At 39.0% G+C, this 16,534-nt stretch overlaps 1 protein-coding gene across 2 annotated transcripts in view; it reads left to right on the top strand.

Moving 5' to 3' along the window:
- The window catches only part of LOC130918591 (contactin-associated protein-like 4), a 167,215-nt gene that overhangs the window by 42,661 nt on the left and 108,020 nt on the right, over nucleotides 1-16,534 (top strand). The window contains exon 1 of one of the 2 annotated variants that reach the window (XM_057840414.1): nucleotides 5,853-6,226. The exons of the other annotated variant lie outside the window; for it this stretch is intronic. The gene's annotated coding sequence lies outside the window, so the exon portion shown is untranslated. Of the gene's footprint in view, nucleotides 1-5,852; nucleotides 6,227-16,534 lie in introns of those variants that run through there. 2 annotated transcript variants of the gene reach the window in all.

Here is a 16,534-nt window from a genome sequence, read left to right as displayed (position 1 = left end):
TAGAATTTTAATGCATCCCAGGCTTTAATGCATCGCAATGCATTGCCGAATCGAACCGAATCGAATCGTGACCCTCTGAATCGAATCGGATCGAATCGAATCGTGGCCTTCCGAATCGTAATCGAATCGAATCGTGAGGGCGGTGTCGATGCACACCTCTAATATTTAGTCACAATATACAAACTCACAATTATCCTTTAAGACTCTATCCGTGAATCCCTTTCACAGAAAGAATGTTAATAATGTTAATGCCATCTTGTGGATTTATTGTTATAATAAACAAATACAGTACTTATGTACAGTATGTTGAATGTATATATCCGTCTTGTCTTATCTTTCCATTCCAAAAATAATTTACAAAAAAATATGGCATATTTTAGAGATGGTTTGAATTGCAATTAATTATGATTAATTAATTTCTAAGCTGTGATTAACTCGATTAAAAATTTTAATCGTTTGACAGCCCTAATTGTAACGTAAATGGCCGTCAATGGCATCAATTTATATATGCCTCAATGGAATCCAGTACATTGGCATCAATGGTAGCGACATTCATGATAGTCAATGGCATCGACGTACATAGCTGTCAGTGGTGTTGACTTACTTAGGCGCCAGTTCATTGTCAATGGGCTGTAATGGTAAGTGGTCATACATCACAACCACCTACAGTGCCTTGCAAAAGTATTCGGCCCCCTTGAATCTTGCAACCTTTCGCCACATTTCAGGCTTCAAACATAAAGATATGAAATTTAATTTCTTTGTCAAGAATCAACAACAAGTGGGACACAATCGTGAAGTGGAACAACATTTATTGGATAATTTAAACTTTTTTAACAAATAAAAAACTGAAAAGTGGGGCGTGCAATATTATTCGGCCCCTTTACTTTCAGTGCAGCAAACTCACTCCAGAAGTTCAGTGAGGATCTCTGAATGATCCAATGTTGTCCTAAATGACCGATGATGATAAATAGAATCCACCTGTGTGTAATCAAGTCTCTGTATAAATGCACCTGCTCTGTGATAGTCTCAGGGTTCTGTTTAAAGTGCAGAGAGCATTATGAAAACCAAGGAACACACCAGGCAGGTCCGAGATACTGTTGTGGAGAAGTTTAAAGCCGGATTTGGATACAAAAAGATTTCCCAAGCAAAGCTTTTAAACATCTCAAGGAGCACTGTGCAAGCCATCATATTGAAATGGAAGGAGCATCAGACCACTGCAAATCTACCAAGACCCGGCCGTCCTTCCAAACTTTCTTCTCAAACAAGGAGAAAACTGATCAGAGATGCAGCCAAGAGGCCCATGGTCACTCTGGATGAATTGCAGAGATTTACAGCTGAGGTGGGAGAGTCTGTCCATAGAACAACAATCAGTCGTACACTGCACAAATCTGGCCTTTATGGAAGAGTGGCAAGAAGAAAGCCATTCCTCAAAGATATCCATAAAAAGTCTCGTTTAAAGTTTGCCACAAGCCACCTGGGAGACACACCAAACATGTGGAAGAAGGTGCTCTGGTCAGATAAAACCAAAATTGAACTTTTTGGCCACAATGCAAAACGATATGTTTGGCGTAAAAGCAACACAGCTCATCACCCTGAACACACCATCCCCACTGTCAAACATGGTGGTGGCAGCATCATGGTTTGGGCCTGCTTTTCTTCAGCAGGGACAGGGAAGATGGTTAAAATTGACGGGAAGATGGATGCAGCCAAATACAGGAACATTCTGGAAGAAAACCTGTTGGTATCTGCACAAGACCTGAGACTGGGACGGAGATTTATCTTCCAACAGGACAATGATCCAAAACATAAAGCCAAAGCTACAATGGAATGGTTCAAAAATAAACATATCCAGGTGTTAGAATGGCCAAGTCAAAGTCCAGACCTGAATCCAATTGAGAATCTGTGGAAAGAGCTGAAGACTGCTGTTCACAAACACTCTCCATCCAACCTCACTGAGCTCGAGCTGTTTTGCAAGGAAGAATGGGCAAGAATGTCAGTCTCTCGATGTGCAAAACTGATAGAAACATACCCCAAGCGACTTGTAGCTGTAATTGGAGCAAAAGGTGGTGCTACAAAGTATGAACGCAAGGGGGCCGAATAATATTGCACGCCCCACTTTTCAGTTTTTTGTTTGTTAAAAAAGTTTAAATTATCCAATAAATTTTGTTCCACTTCACGATTGTGTCCCACTTGTTGTTGATTCTTGACAAAAAATTAAAATTTTATATCTTTATGTTTGAAGCCTGAAATGTGGCGAAAGGTTGCAAGGTTCAAGGGGGCCGAATACTTTTGCAAGGCGCTGTATGTTTTCCTGTCATTGAAAATGAAGGGAAAATGTTTGCCATTAAAAATGAATGGAATTCCGGTCATTTTGATATTCAAACGATGCCGGTCGGTGAAACGGTTTGGAGTCTCCAGTGCGCCGAAAAAATATGGATAATAAGATTATGAAAGAAATAAATAAAAATAAAGTTGAGGAATTTTAATCTAATTAAAAAATAAAAAAAACACACTTTTCACACACAAAATAATAATTAAATGGTGATGTTTTTTGGGCCGGACGGCCGGCTCTACCAATGAAGTTTCACTTATTTTTTTCAAGGAGTTGGCAACCTTACTTTTAAATCTCGCAACAAATGACGAGATTATTGCAATTGGTTGGAAAGGCACGTTAACATTATGTTGCATCAACATTATCTAATCTAGCTACTCATTCATTGCTCATGTTCATGTATGGACTTCATGATTTAATCATGCTCACCTTGGAAACATGATGTGTTCTTGCTGAAAATGCACATTGCCTTTTAGTAAACTTTACAACCTACCGGAGTAATTTTTTTGAGTGGAAGCACAAGAAAAGGACACACTTGTTAATATCATGATGATGCATTAGCAAGTGGTAAGGATAGTCTTTCCCAGCGCAAGTGAAGATGTCCCTAATGTAATATAATAAAAAGTTTTTTTTTCTCCATTATAAAAACAATTTTGTGTATCCTGGTTCAAGAATTGTGACATGACTTGAATTGTGACTTTTTTTTATTTTTTATTTTGTCTCGTTACAGCCATATTCATAATCATTGTAATGTTTTTCCTATCGCAATTTTAGTTTGTGAATTGGTGTCGTTCTTTAAGTCTCCTCTGCGATTTCACTTGTCCAACTCAGCTGTAACCAGCAAAGGTCAGGAGTGTCTGCTCTCTTGTTATGCTGTCAGTGGACTTGTCTGTTAGTGAGGCACTTATTACTTCACTTAATGAACAGGAAGAGTTTAACTGTCTCAGCTGTTACTAACATTGGACAAAGAAACAATGACCTTAGACAAATTGTCAATTTTCACCTGAATCAATCAGAATTTAGTTAGTTTGCAGTACAAACAAAATGTAATTTTATATTTTGAAAGGTTTTACATACAAACACATGTAATACAAGTCATAATAGAGCCTAGGGTATTAAGTTAGAACTTATGCTGCATCAAAGAAAACAGTAGCTACTGTATTATGAAACAGCACTCATTTAATAATGTATATGTGGAGTCAGGGGGGATATCAACGATACAGCATTGCATCTCTATAACTGAAGAATGGAAAAGAAATTGGATTCTTTTCAAAAACTGAAAAATGTCCAAGCAAATCTTTGATGCCCAAAATGAAGTATTAGATTAAAAGCAACCCGCAACATACCATATGCATATTCAAATGTTTCAGGTTTTTGCAAGCGAACAGTACAAAAAAACATAAATCAGCATAATTGACGTCGACATGAATGTACAAGTACTCAACTCCTCCAACTGTTACCGCTATGTTAGAAAGGAGAAGGCTTTTTACACAATAAAATTTTTGTTTTGGCATCACAGTGTGTTTGAATACCAACCCAGTAGTCCTGTTGATAGGCTAATGGGCTCTATGCATGTGCGAGACATCCAATGGATCAAGGATGGTCAGCTATTTCCGGCTCGCTATGCAGGTAGTCCTGGGGTTACGGTGTCATTGACCAACAACATTTCAACTTTACGACACCCGTGCCTCATCTGCCATTAAGTCCCCTGTAGCATAGTTTCTGCTTAGTTAGTACATAGTGCTTGTCTTAGTATGTGCGCCCGCAGTATTTTTGCCTTTCTTTTCCCTCCTTTTTCCATATTATGGCCCCAAAGAAGAAAGCTTGGTCTTCAAGGTTCAGCTAAAACAGTGCTTCTCAATTATTTTCTGTTACGCCCCCCCCAGGAAGACGTAATCGTTTCGCGGCCCCACACTCTCTGCCGCCACTGTAAATAGTATCATTTGTCTATAAAATTATTATTATTTTAAGTACACCTCTGCCTAACCTTGTGTCGTTTTTAATATTATAGAAAAAAGTAATATAGCTCAACTTACAGTAAAGTATAACATTACTAACATTGGTTTGTTGGTAACAGGAAAGACTTGAAGTGCATCACTTTGCCTGAATTAAAAAAAAAAAAAAAAAGTCACATCCAAACAAATTCAAAAATACACTCAAGATACGTTTTTTGACCATTCAATACATGAAATTTAATAAAATCAATAAATAACAATAAATTCAAATTGATTAGCAATATTAACTCATGAGAACAATATGCCAAGCCATTTGACCGAAAAAAAAAAAAAAAAAAAATTAATAGAACAAAACCAACAGTGTCATTGGACAGAGGGACATGTTTTTTTTTTTTTTTTTTGCTATTATGCACTGAGCAATTTGTTATGCCACTTTATATGATGGTAACAGTGCTTGCTGGTTTACTGACAAAGCAGGACGATTTTTGGCAATATTTGGCACGTCTTCGCTGAAAAAAAAAATCAAGCGGCTTATCAATGTGATTGGGGTCTAATCTTTTTAGGTGAGGTCTTAATTGATTTGGCTTCCTGCTACCCGTTGCAAACATTTTTAGATACTGACTGGTCTTTCCTCGTCTCCTACTGTATTAGAAGTCAAAGCCAAAATCTGCATACGCTTCGTCTTAGCTCTTCATATCTCCAGTGCTCTTTGCTGTGTGCTCTTGTTAGGTTAAAAAATACTGTGCACACTTTGAACACTGAGTGGATGTGCAATTACACTTTATTCTAGTACGGCAAAAAAGTAGTATGTTCCCCGAGTCAGAACAGCACCTTTATTTTTTTATTTTATTTCACATGCGCCACACCAGGTATCACTCTGCGCCCCCCCCCCCCCCCCCCAGGGGGGGCTGCCCCACTATTTCAGAAGTACTGAGCTAAAAGAATTAGAGCTGTCCCGACTAGTCGACATAGTCGACGTCATCGATGACGTAAATCCGTCGACGAGCACAACATCCCGTCGACGGTTAATGAAGGGTTAAAAAAAATATGCGCGGAAAGTTCAGAATGTCGGGTGCTCTGTATGCAAGCGGGGAAAGCGGCACAAAGCCAAAAAAGCGCACCAGAGTGTCCAAAACATTGACAAAGAAATAAAGGAGGGTACACTCTTGTGTCCTGTCTCTTCACTGCCAAGCTTGGCTGCACGTCGGCCGTGAATAAACACCTCAAGCGCCGTCACCGTTTGTAAAAAAAAAAAAAAAAAAAAAAAAAAAAAAATCTTTTTTTGTACACCAGAGGGTGCTGTCGCTTTACTAAATAATAATGTTTCATTGACAATGGGCCTATAAGTGCTATAAGTATTGCCAACTGAAAGGTTTATTTCATGTTATGGTTTATTTTATGGTATAGAAAATTATATAACGTTAAAAGGTCATAAATATATACAGTATATACAGTGATTGCACTCAAGGAAAAGATTGTCAATGATAAGGTAATAAATTAAGGTAAAGGCAATTCATATAGAGTCTACCCACGCACCACGTGTTCGCTGTAGGGTTCCGCCCACTTGTCCGTCATTTTGACTCTGTATTTGCATTGATTTCAATTGATGGCGCAATTTAAAATGCATTTCATGGAAGACCCGGTGCTTTCTGATGCCGCAAACTCACTGGATCTGTTGCATAAAAGGCGTTATGAGGAAAAGCTTCGTTCTATACAGTCGCCAGATCCATATTTGATGCCCAAATCGATGTTTTTCGACCCAATGTCTTCGCCCTGTCTGCCTGACATCTGCTACGCTGATATTTAAAATGATCTTGTCCACACAAAATCAGCCTATTCTCACGAAAAACTTCAAGAGCTTGGACGCTTATAAATACTTCGTTGCTGGTTGGGTGAAACAGGTCCTCGTTTGGCAGGAATCTATCTTGTGCTTGGAAAGGTGAGTTACGAAATTTTCCATTCGAATTCTTCTGTTATTGCTAACATCCACTGTCAAGTCTAATGTATTTCATGTCGTTTGTCAATGGAGTTAAGGCTTTCAATGTTTATATGGTTTAGCGATAGCACGCACTACATACATACGTGTATGTTGTCGGCGATTAGCCTAGCAATGATCTTAATTGTGGTTATTTGTCAGCCCCGTAGACGAGGCCAGTTTCTTTTACTTGGTACCAGCTAAATATTATTCAAAAAATAACGATGGTGGAAGATAGGGAAGTCACAAACATCTTGAATTTGAAACTATGTCGTACTACGTCGTATGTTGTCGGCGATTAGCCTAGCAATGATCTTAATTGTGGTTGTCAGGCCAAAACCCTCTAAATATATATTAAATGCATCTTACCGGATATAAAATGACTACTACATAGTCTCTGGTGATTTTTTGGTGTCCAATTTTCACGTCGAATTGCAGCCGTCCATTTCGCTCTTCTATTTGGATCCCTCGGAATACGGTAAAATTTCAAGTCTCTCCTTCCATCTTCTCTGTTAGTGCAACCAACAGCCACACACGCCTTCACCATTTTGATTATTAATGTTAAGGAGCAGAAAAACACGCTGTAAATAGGAGAAATGTACGTAGCCGTAATAGGTTAACACTATGTTTTGACGGACAAGTGGGCGGAACCCTACAGCGAACACGTGGTGCGTGGGTAGACTCTATAGGCAATTCATTGATATATAAATAAGGTTTAAAAGTAAAAAGGTGAAAAGTTTTCATTAATTTCTAATTGTGTTGTTTTATTTGTGTGCACCGTAGCTCTTACAGTGTGATTACATCAAGGATGGAATAAAAGTTGTAAACCATCAGTTTAAGAGACCATCTTTTCAATTGGGATGCTACACTAGTTAATTCTATCAGCATTTGAAGTCATTGTTTATTTGTGATTTATTATTGTTATTTACGTGTTTATTTGTACTTTAGTAAATAATTTAAGTGTTCCAATATGTTTTTTGTGAATTGATAAGCGTCAACAAAAATTTCATTGCTAAATTAGTAAACAAAAACAAAAAATATTTTTTTAAATTATTAGATTAGTAGACTAATCGTAAAAATAGGCGGCTGACTAATCGGGAGAAAATTAGTCGTTTGGGACAGCCCTAAAAAGAATAGCAATTAACATGGAAACGAAGCTTAGCAGACAACGTAGAAAGAAGGGACACCTACGAACATCGGTAAAGATATGTGTGTAATGGCTAAGAATGGCAGCACAACATTAACAATAAAATCTCATGCATGCAGGCTTGTTCTGAATAAAAGGAAAAGGAGGCTAAGGCTGGATAAAAACATTTCAGTTGCAAATGAACCGCTGAAAACAATAACTCTCCAGTCTCCATAACCCTCTGCAATAATAGTCAGAACAGCACCTTTATTTTTTTCATTTTATTTTCATTGTGTGTCGCAATGCCCACTGCATACGTCTCTCATCCGGTCCGTACACCCGTGGACACATGCACAAAACGGAGAAACAGAACATGTTCTATTTCCTGTTTGGTGCGTGCTAAATGGCAAGACTTGATCCGGCCGCGGGTTGACGAACCAGAAAATAGACCTTGTTCTTATTTTCAGTCTGACGGAGCGGAGAGGACGGAGTCAAGCGGATGCGGATCTGAGCGGATGATGTGGACCACCACATATTGATTAAAATAGAAACCTATTTGTCGCATCATTTGAACGGAGCGACTGGAAATTCAGGTTACGTCGCCAGCGTAATAACGAAACTTGTTCGTAACTCGAAGACTCCCATTAACTGCTTGAGTTGTACTTGTCAACATGACCCAAATAATGCATTTATCAGCAAACAAGGAGCACTTACGGTCGCATTGATGAGTGCCTGCTTTATGTCAGGCTTCTTGCAGGTGTAGTGTAGTATTCAGTGGGTAAAGGAGCACAAGTTAGTTGAAACCAATTCCACTTGAGCTTTTCGGCAGTATCAAGCAAATATACAGGATAGAATTTAAGTGCTGCTCCAGTAAAGAAGAGTTAATTAACTTATTTATTATTTGCTCTCTGAATGTATTTGACAACTCCAATAGCTGACTCCGTGCCCGATCCTGTGTCAGCTTGCCAGATCAATAATGAATCAAATGTCAATATTGATATTGAATCAATATTGAACAAACAACTGATTTTATTACAAATGTTGACGCGTGGTCGACACAGAAGACGTTTGGTAATGTTTGAAAAATTCGTTGTTGTCGTGCTGAACTGGAAAAGTTCTGAGCAGATCAATCACAGTCCTTCGACATTCACATCACGCGCGTTTTTTTTGGAGGTGCACATCAGAATCAGCCTTAAACAGGAGAAGACGCAGGATTCAGGACATATCATCTTGGCGTACGGACATTTTTATGGTAAGTGCTTTTTTCAAAGACATTACTGCGTTTCGAAGTCACTTCTTGACTGCTAAACAAGTTATTCAATAGAGCGTTAATAAAATTGGCGGTGTATTCACGTGTTCTGCTATGGCTGCAAGTTATGTAATTGAAAAAATTGTTGCATAACAACATATGGAGGGAGAAAGCATTTACTCTGTGTTGCTGTAAATATTTCAATGTTTGAATACTATCATTGAAACTGAGACTCTCTTCCTTGTGTTTGTGTATTTGTGTTACTACCTTGATTGCACAGATGGGTGAGCCTGGGACGAGGTGCTACTGATCACCATCAGCTGCTTACTTAAACCAGTCCTCGGCCTCACATCATCACCAGATCAACAACTCACCTACAGATATGTGACTTTCAGCTACCCTGATATAATCCTGATACTGTACTCATTTTTGAGTTCTTACCCCCTAGATCCTGTACTGATTGCCTGGAAAAACACCTGCCTGCCCGTTCACCTGTTCTATCACCGAACTGCCCACCGGATTCTTCGGACACTATCTACCACTCCCTCTCATCGTCAATTAATTAGGTCCCCCGTTACTCTAGAACCTTAAAAAATATAATATGTTGTTTACAGTCGAAAAAGGTGTCAGCCTTAATGTGGAGTTGCTTGTTCCAATTAAAATATTTTGTGAAAGAACAATGTTGTATTGTTATGTTGTTGTATGTTTGATTAATATGTTAGCATTAATAAATAACATGAAAAAGAACTGTTGTCACTATTGCTTTTAATAGACACATTTAATTTGCAATATAAACACATTACAGTGAGATACATTGGACAAAATGGACCCCAAATTTAATACTGATAACAGTTTTGATACAAATCTGGCCCAGATTGGGTACCCATAGCAAAGCAAAATTCAAGATGATCTTGTTTGATGACGTAATCAAAACACGGCAAGAAGCATAACGCTGGCTGACGCTGTCTTGCTAAAACTACGAGCTCACAGGCAACATGTCCGCGATTAGGAAGTTTTTTTGAACTATCAAAGAAATATATAAATGATTAAATGAGCAGAAATAAAACAACTTTGCTTCATCGCTGCTGTATGCGCGTTCTGAAGGTGCTTTTCATTGATATTTCACGTCACATCGAGTATAGTGCATCTGAGCCCATGCCTGGTTCAGGTATAGAGTAGTTTTTCCACAACCCAGAGGTTGTGAGTTCAATTCTCTGTCCTGATTAGCTCATCTAATATCCTTGAGTGAGACACTGAACTACACGTTGCTGAGTCACCTGTAGATGAGGATATAGTGCAGGGGTGGGCAAACTATTCCACAAAGGGCCGTAGTGGATGCGGGATTTTGTTCCAACCCATCATGAGGCCAGCGTTTCACCAATCTGGTGTCTTACAAGTGCAATCAGATGATTGCAGTCAGGTGCTTCTTGTTTCTTGTTTGAAACCTCATTGGTTTAACTGTCTGTGCCGAATCAGTTGGAACAAAGACCTCACCTACTGCGGCCCTCGAGGACTGGTTTGCCCACCCCTGATATAGTGTCAAAATTCTTTGAGTGCCTGAAAGGCTATACAAGTGTAACTTCATCTTCAATTATGAGAATTTCTCTTCTCTAATATTGCTCAAATCTGGTTTTCTCAAATCAATCTCCTTAGTCTCAATGATGCCTTTGGTCATTTTGACTCATCACTTGCTCCCAAGGGTACCCTTAGGAACACAAACTCAGAAACAAATAAGCAGAGAATGAAATAAAGTTGAGACGATCAAATTCGTCTCACGAGACGAGATTAAGCAACAAATGAGTAGCAAATTTTTACTATGGGTAACATGTGTGCCATATCGGGGCCATACATTAATGTCGTGTCCAAAACTGGTTGCTGATCCGGCAAGTGACTCTTTACTGAGTTTGGGGCATTGTTCAAAAAGACACTGGGGCGGATCCGTTTTACGAAGTTGGGCTGGAATTTGCAGTACATATGGCACATATCCGCTTGTTATATTTTGCTATCTAGGAAATGATTAAGGTGCTCTTCACTGGAGCAGCACTTAATCATGTTGTATTTCACATGCAATGACAATACTCTTCAATTAAATACATAAAACTGTAAAAAAAAGTAAATTGTATATTCCACCTGCAAGAAGCCTGACAAAAAGCAGGCACACATTACGAGACTTTAAGTGCTCGTTGTTCTTTGATACATTTATTTTTCTGGTTGTGTTGACAGGCACAACTCAAGCTATTCCAGCGAGCCGGATGTACAGTAGCCAACCATCGTTGAAATTATTGCCGGAAGTCCCACCTTCTCATATGCACTTCTTTAATATCTATTGAAATATTAGGGCCATTTAATGAATAATTGAAGTGCAAATCTAACATCACGCTCCTTTAAATACGTCTATGTTTACAGTACACCAGTGTTGTTTTTGGCAGCTCTTTTAATTTTCGTCTCAGTCTTAGTCAGGGGTGAAAGTGGTTAGAATTTCTTGCCGGAACTCCCCGACGTGAAGGCTGCCATGGAGCAAGAAATTTTATTTATTTATTTATTTGATTTTTATTTGGGGGGGCAAAACCACTCAAATGCAACTTTGATCAGTTATTTCTATAACACATACAAAAACTGATTTTCATTCAAAATTTTATTTTTTCAATGATTTGCAAAATGAAAATATGAAAAAACAAAAACAGCTATAACCCCAACTTCCATCTCCTAATTTTTATTTTCACTCATTTACCCACATACTAAATGCCAAATGTCAATTTTAACTACTCAACAACATAGGATGTACAGTGCCTTGCAAAAGTATTCGGCCCCCTTGAACCTTGCAACCTTTCACCACATTTCAGGCTTCAAACATAAAGATATAAAATTTTAATTTTTTTGTCAAGAATCAACAACAAGTGGGACACAATCGTGAAGTGGAACAAAATTTATTGGATAATTTAAACTTTTTTAACAAATAAAAAACTGAAAAGTGGGGCGTGCAATATTATTCGGCCCCCTTGCGTTAATACTTTGTAGCGCCACCTTTTGCTCCAATTACAGCTGCAAGTCGCTTGGGGTATGTTTCTATCGGTTTTGCACATAGAGAGACTGACATTCTTGCCCATTCTTCCTTGCAAAACAGCTCGAGCTCAGTGAGGTTGGATGGAGAGTGTTTGTGAACAGCAGTCTTCAGCTCTTTCCACAGATTCTCGATTGGATTCAGGTCTGGACTTTGACTTGGCCATTCTCACACCTGGATACGTTTATTTTTTAACCATTCCATTGTAGATTTGGCTTTATGTTTTGGATCATTGTCCTGTTGGAAGATAAATCTCCGTCCCAGTCTCAGGTCTTGTGCAGATACCAACAGGTTTTCTTCCAGAATGTTCCTGTATTTGGCTGCATCCATCTTCCCGTCAATTTTAACCATCTTCCCTGTCCCTGCTGAAGAAAAGCAGGCCCAAACCATGATGCTGCCACCACCATGTTTGACAGTGGGGATGGTGTGTTCAGAGTGATGAGCTGTGTTGCTTTTACGCCAAACATATCGTTTTGCATTGTGGCCAAAAAGTTCAATTTTGGTTTCATCTGACCAGAGCACCTTCTTCCACATGTTTGGTGTGTCTCCCAGGTGGCTTGTGGCAAACTTTAAACGAGACTTTTTATGGATATCTTTGATAAATGGCTTTCTTCTTGCCACTTCCATAAAGGCCAGAGTTGTGCAGTGTACGACTGATTGTTGTCCTATGGACAGACTCTCCCACTTCAGCTGTAGATCTCTGCAGTTCATCCAGAGTGATCATGGGCCTCTTGGCTGCATCTCTGATCAGTTTTCTCCTTGTTTGAGAAGAAAGTTTGGAAGGACAGCCGGGTCTTGGTAGATTTGCAGTGGTCTGATGCTCCTTCCATTTCAATATGATGGCTTGCACAGTGCTCCTTGAGATGTTTAAAGCTTGGGAAGTCTTTTTGTATCCAAATCCGGCTTTAAACTTCACCACAACAGTATCTCGGACCTGCCTGGTGTGTTCCTTGGTTTTCATAATGCTCTCTGCACTTTAAACAGAACCTTGAGACTATCACAGAGCAGGTGCATTTATACGGAGACTTTATTACACACAGGTAGATTCTATTTATCATCATCGGTCATTTAGGACAACATTGGATCATTCAGAGATCCTCACTGAACTTCTGGAGTGAGTTTGCCGCACTGAAAGTAAAGGGGCTGAATAATATTGCACGCCCCACTTTTCAGTTTTTTATTTGTTAAAAAAGTTTAAATTATCCAATAAATGTTGTTCCACTTCACGATTGTGTCCCACTTGTTGTTGATTCTTGACAAAAAAATTAAATTTCATATCTTTATGTTTGAAGCCTGAAATGTGGCGAAAGGTTGCAAGATTCAAGGGGGCCGAATACTTTTGCAAGGCACTGTATATTAAAATTGAAGATAATGTAAACATTTACTTTTTGTTGTTTTTTAATTTTTTGATTGATTGATTGAATTTATTTCGAAAACATCCATCACATTATGGATATACAAGAATACAAACAAAACATAAGACTCAAAAAGGAGTAGGAAGAAGTAAAAAACTTATATGAATCCTACCCCTTTGTCCGCTACATACTCATCAGCATGAATCAGACAAAACAAATACAATTCACAACAGTTCAATAATGCCTAAAGAACAATGGTTGGTATCACTCAACATTTTCTCAACATAAATACTATAATTCATTTCTATAATTACAGAAAACAAGATCTTTGTATTTTCTCTTAAACACGCTCAAATTAGCGCTTTTCTTTAGGTCCTCAGTAAGTTTGTTCCACAAGTCCACACCTAAGATTGAAGGACAAAAGCTCTTTTTTGTTGTACGGTGATATTGCTTTTTGAAGTTTAACTCCCCTCTCAGATTATACCCTCCTTGTCTAGTTGAAAACAAAACTTGTATATTTCCAGGTAATGCGTTTTTCCGTGCCTTTAACATGATTATGGCCGTTTTGAATTTGATTAGATCCAGGAATTTTAACTGCTTGGATTCCAAGAACAGTCTATTTGTATGTTCAAGGTATTTAGCCTTGTGCACTATTCTTATTGCCTTTTTTTGAAGTACCACAAGTGACTGTAAATTCCTGGGATATGTATTGCCCCAAACCTCCACACAGTAGCTGAGGTATGGCATTACTAATGAAGAGAACACGATATGGCGTGCTTTATAATTTAAAAAGGGTTTCGTTTTGTTCAGTAGTCCAACACTTTTTGCCCGTTTTGTTTTTATGTTCTTTATTTGTGACTTCCAAATCAACTGTTCATCCAGTATTACACCTAAAATTAATTAATTAATAATAAGGATATAAGTAACCTACATTAAGAAAAATAAGTACAAATGGCTTATATTATGCAGAGTGAAATGGAATATATTTTGAAGATTGTGCAAACATTGACTTTTTTAAATTATAAGGAAATGAATAACTAGCCTAACATAAATGAACAAATATAAGACCAACATGCACATTGACAGCTAAGATGTTCTGAGCCTCCCCATCAGAGCAAATAAAACTAAATATGATAAATAAGCCTCCTCAACTCTTTCCTTGCTCTTAAAGTTTTTATCCATTTTCTGTTGCAATGCACTTTTTTTTTTCCAGAAAACATGCACATTTGAACCAATCAGAGCTAACAATAGCCACGTTTACATGCTGACTTTTATTCATACGGATTCAAATCATTCCAAATGGAAATTTCACATCAGCTGTTTACATGTCACTTCATCTATTCCGATCCAGCGTTTACATGTGTCTGCCTTTTGAAGGGGAAACGATATCGTCATCGCACACACCATATAACTGTTTGCATTAGTCTAACACATATATAGTCTAACACATACATATGGTACAGGTTTTCGTAGGCACCGTCTAACTGTTTGCATTAGGCTAACACACGTAATATAATTAATCAGGAAATGTGTATCATTTTCATATTTACGGTAGGACTACACTACTAATATAAAATAAATAGCACACCATAGTTTAATGAGAAGAAATAGAGATACACAATGCCGTCTTATCACAAGAGTGACGCACATACTCGGGGAATCTGCTCTCAGCAAACTCCAAGGACAAAGCGCTTTGTCCTAAAACAAGCACCACCAGCCCGGACAGCAAAGTTGATAGCGGGCGTCCCAATCCGCGCACGAACCTAAACCGCCCAAAACCGGCCACAGCGGGGGCGGCCCCAAAGCAACGCCCAGAAACGCCTTCGACGAGACCCGCGTCAGCAAAGACTTCAAAAAGACTGGACACTGAGATAAGACAGATTTCTTCTGCTCGGAAACATGTAGCCTTGTTTTGGATCCAGAATTGTCCCTCCGTCGTCTGTTTTTGCCTTGTTTTTTACCATTGTCGACGAATAAATTGTCAACCTGTTTTCGGCGAGTGTTCTTCAAGCTTTTGAAACATGGAGTCAGTGTGCAAAGGGTTAACACAGGAACGCGCGGAGTTTAGCTTCCTCCTTAGCCTGGCTCCTCGGGGGAGTCAGCGACGGAGCACATTTCCGTTCTGTTGCCGGCCTCCCCGTGCAGTTTGGGCTGGGAGGACTAAATTCCTTCAGTTGGTGACCCGACGTGATGGTTTGACGACGTGATAGGCCCAGACGACGGAGGGGATGGACGAACGGCTGCGGAAGAGTCAACTGGAGCCCTTTTAGGTGCACCGCTAAAAGCCGAAAAGGTAAAAAGACGTTTTGTCATAATTTAAGGCGGGTGAAAGTTGGCTTGAAGCGACCTTCGACCATTTTGTGTTTTGTCTAACTGTGATTTGTGCATTCGGTTGAAGGAATAAGGGGAAACAAGTGTAGTGTAACATCAGTCTTCATTAGTCTTAGCACTAGAGGGGTAGATTCAGAAAGAGTGCAACATATACGCCATGCGTCGCGTAGTTTAGGCTGGGCGAAGGAAAAAAAAAAAAAAAAAAAAAAAAAAAAAAAACAGGACAAGCTTAGGTTATTAGGAAGCGGTGTCCCCGGAGCCTCATTAAATTGCGAGAAACTTAACAACACAAAAGAGGTTGTGAGCCGCTGCCTGCGCCTGTCGCGCGCACTTGCGCGCGCACGTCTATGTGCGCTCGCAACCGCGCGACCCTCTCCATTCCTTTCCTACATACTAAAATACTATAATTATATCACAAATACTAAATAAAATGCTAAAATAAATATGTAAGAGGATCCTGCTAAAATAAAAAATAAAAGAACAATAATTTAGAAAATACTAAAAAAAAAAAAAAAAAAAAAAAAAAAAAAAAAAAAACTAAGACTAAAAACTAAAAAACCATTAGCCAGTTACTGGCTACTCATTCCTAAATATTAAATAAAAGAACAATAATTTAGAAAATACTTAAACACCAATCTTCCGTGAACACCAGACCCCCACCCCTTTATCAACTTCACCCTCCCCACTCGCGCTTCCCAACCACAGGTTGGGACACAGCGTTTCCCTCCCGCTCAGGCTGGTTGGCTCCTAGACAACAGGTTGTTGTTTCCCGATTTGATGTGGTGGGACATACGTAATATATACATGCGCATGTATGCATATACATACAAAGATATGTGTATGGGATAGATATGGGCATGTATATTTGAGTATAGAGTAGATGCGACGACCCACTTTTTAAGTTAGATGAGGGGTCTGTTACGCGCAATATGTGTATGCATTTATATGTATATTTAGAGGTATACATATAAATTTGGATAGACATATACTTGTCCTGAAGGTTGTGGTGGTTTGGCTGGCGGGCAGCGTCAGGCCGGGCCAAAGCCACCGGGACTGGAACGTAGCGGTTCCGCACCTCAGGGCTGACGAGTCGGAGGTTTGAGAGCTGGGTTGTGGAGGCCCTAGGAAGTGGTCCCCCCTTAAAAAAGAA

This window comes from Corythoichthys intestinalis, chromosome 7, assembly GCF_030265065.1.
Source record: "Corythoichthys intestinalis isolate RoL2023-P3 chromosome 7, ASM3026506v1, whole genome shotgun sequence".
NCBI lineage: Eukaryota > Metazoa > Chordata > Actinopteri > Syngnathiformes > Syngnathidae > Corythoichthys > Corythoichthys intestinalis.
This window is presented reverse-complemented; position numbering and strand designations above follow the sequence as displayed.